This window comes from Corvus brachyrhynchos, unplaced genomic scaffold, assembly GCF_000691975.1.
Source record: "Corvus brachyrhynchos isolate BGI_N302 unplaced genomic scaffold, ASM69197v1 scaffold15, whole genome shotgun sequence".
In the NCBI taxonomy this organism is placed as follows: Eukaryota; Metazoa; Chordata; class Aves; order Passeriformes; family Corvidae; genus Corvus; species Corvus brachyrhynchos.
In genome coordinates, this window is record NW_008238349.1 from 395,100 (window position 1) to 403,317 (window position 8,218).

The 8,218-nt window shown below is 58.1% G+C and overlaps 1 protein-coding gene across 1 annotated transcript in view; it reads left to right on the forward strand.

The window, feature by feature from the left end:
- CALN1 (calneuron 1) overlaps positions 1-8,218 on the forward strand; it is a 109,088-nt gene that overhangs the window by 45,889 nt on the left and 54,981 nt on the right. The gene's annotated exons all lie outside the window — the stretch shown is intronic.

Genomic DNA, 8,218 nt, shown 5'->3' on the forward strand with positions numbered 1-8,218 from the left:
CCGCCCGCGGGCCGGTGACACTTCCAGAATTCCCACCCATCCCCTGCCCAGTCCCTGGCTGCTCCCTGCAGGTCGGAGCCGCTGTGCTGGGAGCTGTTCCGAGGAGGTGTCGATGGCTCTGCAAGGAGAAGTTTTGCGGGGTGGAATCATCCCGAGCCAAGTCCTGCTGGGAGCGTTCATCAAACAATTACTGAGGGAATAAAAGCAACAGAACCCCCACCAGTGGGGAGAGGGAAAGGCAGGATCGGGATGCTGGAGCCAGGGAGGAATTTCAGCGGCTGCAGAGCTCGCTCAGAGCTGAGCACAACGAGCAGTTAAATCCAAAATGTCCTTGGCAGGGCAGGAGGGGAGAGCTCCGCGCTGCCAGGAGTGTGCAGGGAGCGGGGGTGCACATCCAGCCTTGGCCCGGGGCTGTGGCGGGGAGGAAATCCTGCCAGAGCAGGGTCTGAGGGCTGGAGGGATCCTTGGAGAGCCAGGGAGACGCCAGAATCCTTGGGGACACTGGAGAGCAGAGCCCGGGGAGAGGGGGAGTGAAACTCCTGCCCCTGTGGGCATTCCCGATGTCCGTGGGAGAGGCAGGGACATTGTCACCCGGGCACGGCAGGGCAGGGCAGGGCTGGCAGCCTGCTGAGGGTGTCCGGCAGAGGAAGGGCTGGGAAACCTGGCAGGGAGAGGAGATGCGTGGTGGGAATGACCTCATTCCGTAAAGAAAAGGGGAAAAAAAGAATCCATCACTTTAAAAAGTGTTCTGTCCAAAAGTTATTGTGTGCCCCTTGCCCTGCTGCGCTGGCCTTTCCTGGCAGAGAGGGACTTGGGCTCAGGTTTGGCAAAGCCAGGCTTAGTGTGGTGCCAGCTCCTGGGGTCTTTTCCCGAAAATCTGAGCTTTTTTGGAAAAAGAGTGCTGGGGACTTGGCTCCCAGTTCGGATTCGTCTCCAGTCCTTCCCTGACTCTGCCAGGCTCCGGCTCTGCTCCGCACACTGCTGCTGGGAGGGACCTGCAGTGAGGAGCGAGTCAGACCTGGAGGGATGGGCTGCACATGGAAGTGGCAAATTCCTGCTCAATCCCTCCCTTCCCAGCGAGCTCTGAGTGCTTTCTGCAGGGATGGGAGCTGATCCTCCAGCTCCACTGTCCCACCAGCTCCAAACTGGCTGTACTGGTGCAGTGTTGGAGCAGGGGTTTGGGGGCTGTGCCATGGGAAGGTCAAGTGGGCCATGGATTTAAAAAAAGTCAGGGAATGGGAAATTCCTGAGGCACTGAGCAAAGAGGGGAATGTTCTGTGGAGGATTTACCTTGCCTGCAGATTGAATTAGTGCTGTACAGCTTGAATTAATGTTATCAGGGCTGCTTTGTCTCCAATGGATTCTTCACCTTTTCCTGGGATTTAACTCAAAATACGGAGTGAGAACCAGCAGCAGCCTCCTCCTTCCTCTCCCACTGGGGATGAGCATCTTTCAGGAGCAGGGCAGGGATGCTGGTTGTGAGTGCTCCCTGGCCCTCTTCCCAAATATTCTTGGGGAGGGTTGCTGAGCTTTCCCAGGTTTTTGCTCGGCATTAGATGGGTTGGAAGCTTGGATGGAGGAAAGGCCACACTCAAGGAGGAATCTGCAGTGGCCAGCAGAGCCGGGGGGAGGTGAAGCGCTCTGCACATCTCTGGCACGTGCCGTGAGTTATGAGGTGATGGCAGGTGGAGCAGCCAGACATCCATTCCCTCCTTCCCAAAAAACTGCTGCCAGGGCCTGCAAATGAAGTAAGAAAGTTGGCAGGGCTGGGGATTCAACGTGAGCCAGCCCGAGCAGCCCCAACATGCAGTTTCCATCAGCAATTCCAGCGTGGCACAGGGGCTGACTGCACTGAGGGCCCGCAAAAAGCAGCAGCTGCAGCTGCGCTGGGGAGGTGTTCCCTGATTTCGGTAGGGATGGGGAGGGAGCAGGAGTGACAGGAGGGACAGGGCATTTCAAAGCAGGAGTGCCAGGGGGGACAGGGCATTTCAGAGCAGGAGCAGGAGTGCCAGGAGGGACAGGGCATTTCAGAGCAGCAGCGTGTGCTGGGGCTGAGCAGGAAGTGACCTGACAGGAGCATTTCACACCTGGTGTCACCTCCTGCCAGCGAGGCTGCGAGTGGCACAGGGGATGGCACAGGGAGTGGCACAGGGAATGGAACAAGGGGTGGCACAGGGAGTGGCACCGGGGATGGCACAGGGGGTGACACCGGGGATGGCACAGGGGGTGGCACCGGGGATGGCACAGGGAGTGACACAGGGGGTGACACCGGGAGTGGCACAGGGAGTGACACAGGGGATGGCACAGGGGGTGACACCGGGGATGGCACAGGGGGTGGCACAGGGAGTGACACCGGGGGTGACACCAGGGAGTGACACAGGGGGTGACACAGGGGATGACACCAGGGATGGCACAGGGGATGGCACAGGGAGTGACACAGGGGGTGACACCGGGAGTGGCACAGGGAGTGACACAGGGGATGGCACAGGGGGTGACACCGGGGATGGCACAGGGGGTGGCACAGGGAGTGACACCGGGGGTGACACCAGGGAGTGACACAGGGGGTGACACAGGGGATGACACCAGGGATGGCACAGGGGATGGCACAGGGAGTGACACAGGGGGTGACACCGGGAGTGGCACAGGGAGTGACACAGGGGATGACACCAGGGATGGCACAGGGAGTGACACAGGGGATGACACCGGGGATGGCACAGGGGATGGCACAGGGGATGGCACAGGGAGTGACACAGGGGATGACACCGGGGATGGCACAGGGGATGGCACAGGGGGTGACACCAGGGATGGCACAGGGGGTGGCACAGGGAGTGACACAAGGGATGACACCGGGGATGGCACAGGGGGTGACACCGGGGATGGCACAGGGGGTGGCACAAGGACAGCTGCTCCCAGGCCCGCCGTGTGCAGCTGCTCAGTGGCACTCTCAGAGCCCCCACCGGAGCAGGAAGGACGGGCTGCTCCAGCATTCATCACCTCGCAAGGGAAAATGGGCTTAGGGAGAGATCACTGCTGGAGCCTGAGCGGAACTGGCCCTGGCACGGCTGGGCCTGGGGCCAGGAGCCCTTCTCAGGTGTCACCTCTGGTGCCACCATGGCTGGGGAGGGGCCAGGCCCGCTCCTCCCTGCACAGGGACACGCCAGCAGAGGGACATGCCACCACGCAACCAGCCTGGCACTGCCAGGGTGCCCCGGAGTGCAGGGAGTGGCTCTGCCCTTCCCCCCCTCTGCATTCCCTGATTTCCTGGGAATTTCCCGTTCTCCTCCCCGGGGGCAGGAGAGCAGCAGGGCTGGGGATCCTCTGCATCCCTACGAGTCCCTTCTCCAGCTGTTCTTCCAAAGCTTGGCTGCGAGCTTGGGCAGCGCTCCCAGGCTGGGGTGGCATTGCTGGGAGTCTGTGCAGGGCAGGAGTTGGATTCCCTGATCCCCGTGGGTCCCTCCCAACCCCAGGAATTCCATGATTCCGGGAATCTGCCAGGTGTGCTTCACCCAGCTGCCACAGGGGAAAGCTGTACAGTTGGCATAAACCCCCCTCAGTTACGGAGAAAAATGGGAATCTCCTTGGAATGTTTTGAGGTCTCTGGAGAAATCCCAATAAATCCTCAGAACCCCCCTTTTGTGAACTCCAGGAGATGCTGCAGCACTGCTGGGATGGGAAGTGCCAGAAAAGGACAGAAGGAAAAGGGATTTGCTGGGCAGAAATGTTTCTCTTTAGGAAGCGAGGTGAGGGCTGGGGCTTCCGAGATTCCCGTTATCCCAAAGCTTTGTTTGCATCCTGCTGGAAGTGCGGGACTGTTCCCACACCTGGGCACTTCCCATTGTAGGGAGCCAATATTTTCGTCTGGAAATACTTCCAGACATCAAATCTGACCTTTATCCCATGGATTTCCTTAATTTTTAGCCAGAATTCTGCATTTCATGGACACAAAACTGTGAGGGGGGCCCTGGCTTCTCCCTGCAGTCTGGGGAATGACCTGGAATATTCTGCCAGCACAGGGAAAGGGAAATATTTGATACATTTCTGTGCTGGAAAAAGGAATTATTTGTAAATTCTTCCAACTGGCAGCAATGCTGATAAAAACGGGAATTGGCACATGGAATGTGGGGCCTTATCTGGGATCCCTCCTCTTTAAGCAGCATTTGCCATAAAAGAGATGAATGCGTGACTTGAGTGTCACAAATGGTTTCATTGGGATTTTTGTCTGAGGAATAAAACGAGCACTTGGTGTAGGAATTAGAGGAGCAGCTGGAAAAATAACCCTGGGCTACCACAAGAGGGGGGGAAACCACCCCTGGATGTCAAATTATTTATTGGAATGAGAAGAGGGAATATTCTGATGAAGCAGAAGTCGAGCTGGTTTCACCAGGGACCTGCCTGGTGTCTGTGGGACATTCTGGGATGTGGCACCTGGAGCGGTGACATCCTTGGGAGCAATGGAAAACGGGGGAATCTCAACTTTAAATTCTGGAAGAGTCATGGAATCGTTGAGGTTGGGAAAGATCTGTGAGGTCACAGAGTCCAACCCTTCCCCAGCACTGCCAGGGCCACCACCACTGCCCCACGTCCCCAGGTGCCACATCCCCAGGGCTGTTAAACCCCTCCAGGGACGGGGACTCAGCCCTGCCCTGGGCAGTTCCAATGCCTGAGCAGCCTTTTCATGGAGAAATATTCCCAAAACCCAACCGAAACCTCCCCTGGCACAGCCTGAGGCCGTTCTGGATGCTCAGACCCAGGCGGAAGTGGCACTTGGCGCTGTGGTTTGGTGGCCATGGGGCTACTTGGTCCAAGGTTGACGATCCTGGAGGTCGTTTCCAACCTCGGTGATTCCATGACTCTTCCGGACCTTCCAGCTGAGATTCCTGTTTTTCACTGCTCACAAAGATGCTCCGGGTGACACATCCCAGGATGTCCCAGGTTCTCTGTGGAAAGGGAGGAAGTGTCAGTGCCACGGCTGGGTCGTGTCACAGGTCACTGTGTCCCTCCAGGTCGCCCCTCCAGGCCGCTGTCCTGCTCTCCAGGACCTCCCCAGGGACACTGCTTTGGTTTCCTGTGCTTCCTCCTGGCACCAGAGCTGGGGCAGGGATGGGAACGGTGGCAGGACATGGGCTGGGACATCTGGAGACAGAGCAAATCTCTCCTTTAAAAATGAAATATCCAGCTCTCCCCTGGGGCTGGCAGAAGGCAAATTCCTTGTTCGTAGGCATGGACAAATCCCAGCATCACAGGATCATTAGGGTTGGACAAATCCCAGGATCATTAAGGCTGGAAAAGACCTCCAGGATCATCCTGTCCAACCTTTGATCAGTGAAAAGTTTGCTTCTGCCCACAAGCTCGGCTTGAGCTGCCCTGTGTGGGAAAATGGTGACATTCGCAAGCTGGAAATCTTTCCTCTCCTTTTGTCTCTCCCACTTTTCCTCTTCAGGTTTTCCCAAGGTCCTTGTGTTTCAGCCTGAAAAGAGCCGGATAAAAGATTTCATTTTATATCTCAACATAAAAATGGGTTTCAGTATAAAACAGCCCAGGCTGCTGGGGGGGGGGACCAGGAACCATTTCTGGGTTAAAGTCAGAGTTCGTAGGAGTCAGAGAATCCCAGAATCCCAGGTATGGGTTGGAAAGAATCTTAAAAATCATCTCGCTCCACCCCTGCCATGGCAGGGACACCTTCCACTATCCCAGGTTGCTCCAAGCCCTGTCCAACCCAGCCTTGGGCACTTCCAGGGATGGGGCAGATGGGTTAGGATGGATCCTGGGCTTGTTCTTGGTGCTCAAAGCGATTTTTAAGTGTGAGAAGTGATCCAGCCGCATTCCAGCCTGGCTGTCCTGTGAAATGTGTTGCTGAGCTGGGAATCCTGGGCAGCGGGATGGATTTGATGAGACTTGTCTGGATTTCTAGGGGCCACTCTCTCCGTGTCTGCTCTCATTTGGACAATGAGGATTAGCACATTTCATCCCATTCCGTGTTCTCGCTGCGGAGATGAGGAGTAATTACAGCTGCTGCTGCAGCCTGTCAGCTCTGCAGCTCGGGAGCAGCGAGAGGTTCATCAAATTACATCAAATTACATCAAATTCTATCAAATGACATCCAATCCTGCCCTTGCTGGAGCGCTGGGCTGGCTGAGTGCAGCACAAAAGGGAGCCCTGGCTGCAGCTCCCCTCTGGAGCCTGTCCGTGCTCTGGCCTGGGCTGCACCCCGTGCCCTGTGCTTTGTGGGCAGCCTTGCTGAATTTTATTTCTCCCCAAAACCCTGGGATCATTTTGGCTTCGCAGGAGGTGTGTGCCACAGCCCAGAGTCCTGCTCTGCCGCTGGTCCCAAGGGTGTCTGAGCTGCACCCGGAGCTCTCTGCCCTTCCAGGGCCGGGGAGCAGCACCGATGGAAGCCCTGGGAGCCCAGTGGTGACCCCGCTGCCCCTGCCCCTGGGGCAAAGGGAGCAGAGTCCTGCACAGACCTGCCAAAGGGGTTTGGGTGCCCAGGGAGGGGATGTGGGACAGGGTTGGGGCTGGTGGGGAGCCGGGGTGGCCGTGCTGGTGGCACATCCCCCTGAGCAGCCCTGGCAGGGCGCTTCCCTGGGCACACCTGGTGACAGGGCTGCTCCCTGGGCACGCTGCAGCCCCCTGGGCACACCTGGTGACAGGGCTGCTCCCTGGGCACGCTGCAGCTCCCGGGGCCGCTCTGCAGCCCGTGGCTGTCTGACGGGGGTTCTTTCTTACCGCACTCCCTGTTTTTCTTGCACTTCTGCTCCTTGTTTGAGGGTTTGTGCTGGAGCAGGGACACGTCCCAGCAGATTCCCTGTCCTCCCCAGTCCCTGTCTCCTGGTCAGACACGGGGAGTTCATGGATTTATCTTTAGTGGGAAGCAAACCAGTGCTCTGGAGCTGTTCCCTCCCTGCAGGACAAGCCAAGGTGTGCCAGAGTGAGGAACTCTCCAGCTCCTCTGCTCAACGCCCCCCCGCTCCACTCTTCTGGGCTCTGCCTGAGCCTCACAGACCCCATGGACATCCCCTCCTCCCGGGATGTGTGTGTGTACAATCCATGGATCGTTTCTGTGTGGTTGTCATGGAACCAGAGCAGCCGGATCCACAGAACTGCTCCGAAAGCTGCAGCGATGGAGGGACTGAAGGGACAGAGGGGGCTCCAGTGGAGATGTTTGATCCTTTCCCCAGACCCGGTGAAGCTTTTCATGGAATCATGGAATGGTTTGGGTTGGAAGGGATCTTAGAGCTCCTCTCGTTCCAGGTCAGGGACCCCTTCCACTGTCCCAGGCTGCTCCAGCCTGGCCCCGGACACTGCCAGGGATCCAGGGGCGGCCACAGCTGCTCTGGGCACCCTGTGCCAGGGCCTCCCCACCCCCCCTCCAGCAATTCCCAATTCCCAAAACCCCCTCAAGGGGAAGCCATTCCCTGTGTCCTGTCCCTCCATGCCTTGTCCCCAGTCCCTCTCCAGCTCTCCTTTAGGCCCTGCAAGGGGCTCTGAGCTCTCCCTGGAGCCTTCTCCTCTCCAGGTGAGCACCTCCAGCCCTCCCAGCCTGGCTCCAGCCCTGGGAGCAGCTCCGTGGTCTCCTCTGGGTTCATCCTACAGATCCACGTCCTCCCTGTGCTGGCGGGGGGGCAGTTGTTTCTCTCCTCCCAGAAGTCACTGGAGCTGTCTATAATTAAAACTGTTTTCCAAGGCCAGAGTTTCAGGCCAGACTTTCCCTGTTCCCACTGCAGTTCTGGGCTGAGGCTGCAATTAGGGAGAAATCCTGTGCCTCGTGCTGGGCAAAGGATCAGGCTGGCGAGAGGCTCTGACCTCCCAATCTTTGAAACCGAAAGCCTTTTCTGGGAAATGTCCTGTGGCCGGAGCTGTTCCTGCTCATCCCGTGCTTCATCCCCGGGCACAGCCTCGCCCAGACTGCCGGAGCCCTGCCCGGGTGCGCCGGGCACGGCAATGACACAGCCCGGGCCAGCCGGGCACTGCAGGGAGCTGCCGGAGAGTAAAAATAAACAGGAGTTGTGTGCTCCGGGCCCCGAGCTGCAAAGCCAGCTCATTAACTTTAAATATCTCACCTCGCTGCTCGCTGGAGGTCACACTCCAGCAGCAGGAGCGCGAATGCTGAGCAGGCTGCTTGCCGAACATCCTCATCCCTGCACATCCTCATCCCTGCACATCCTCATCCCTGCACATCCTCATCACTGCACATCCTCACCCCGCCACACCCTCATAC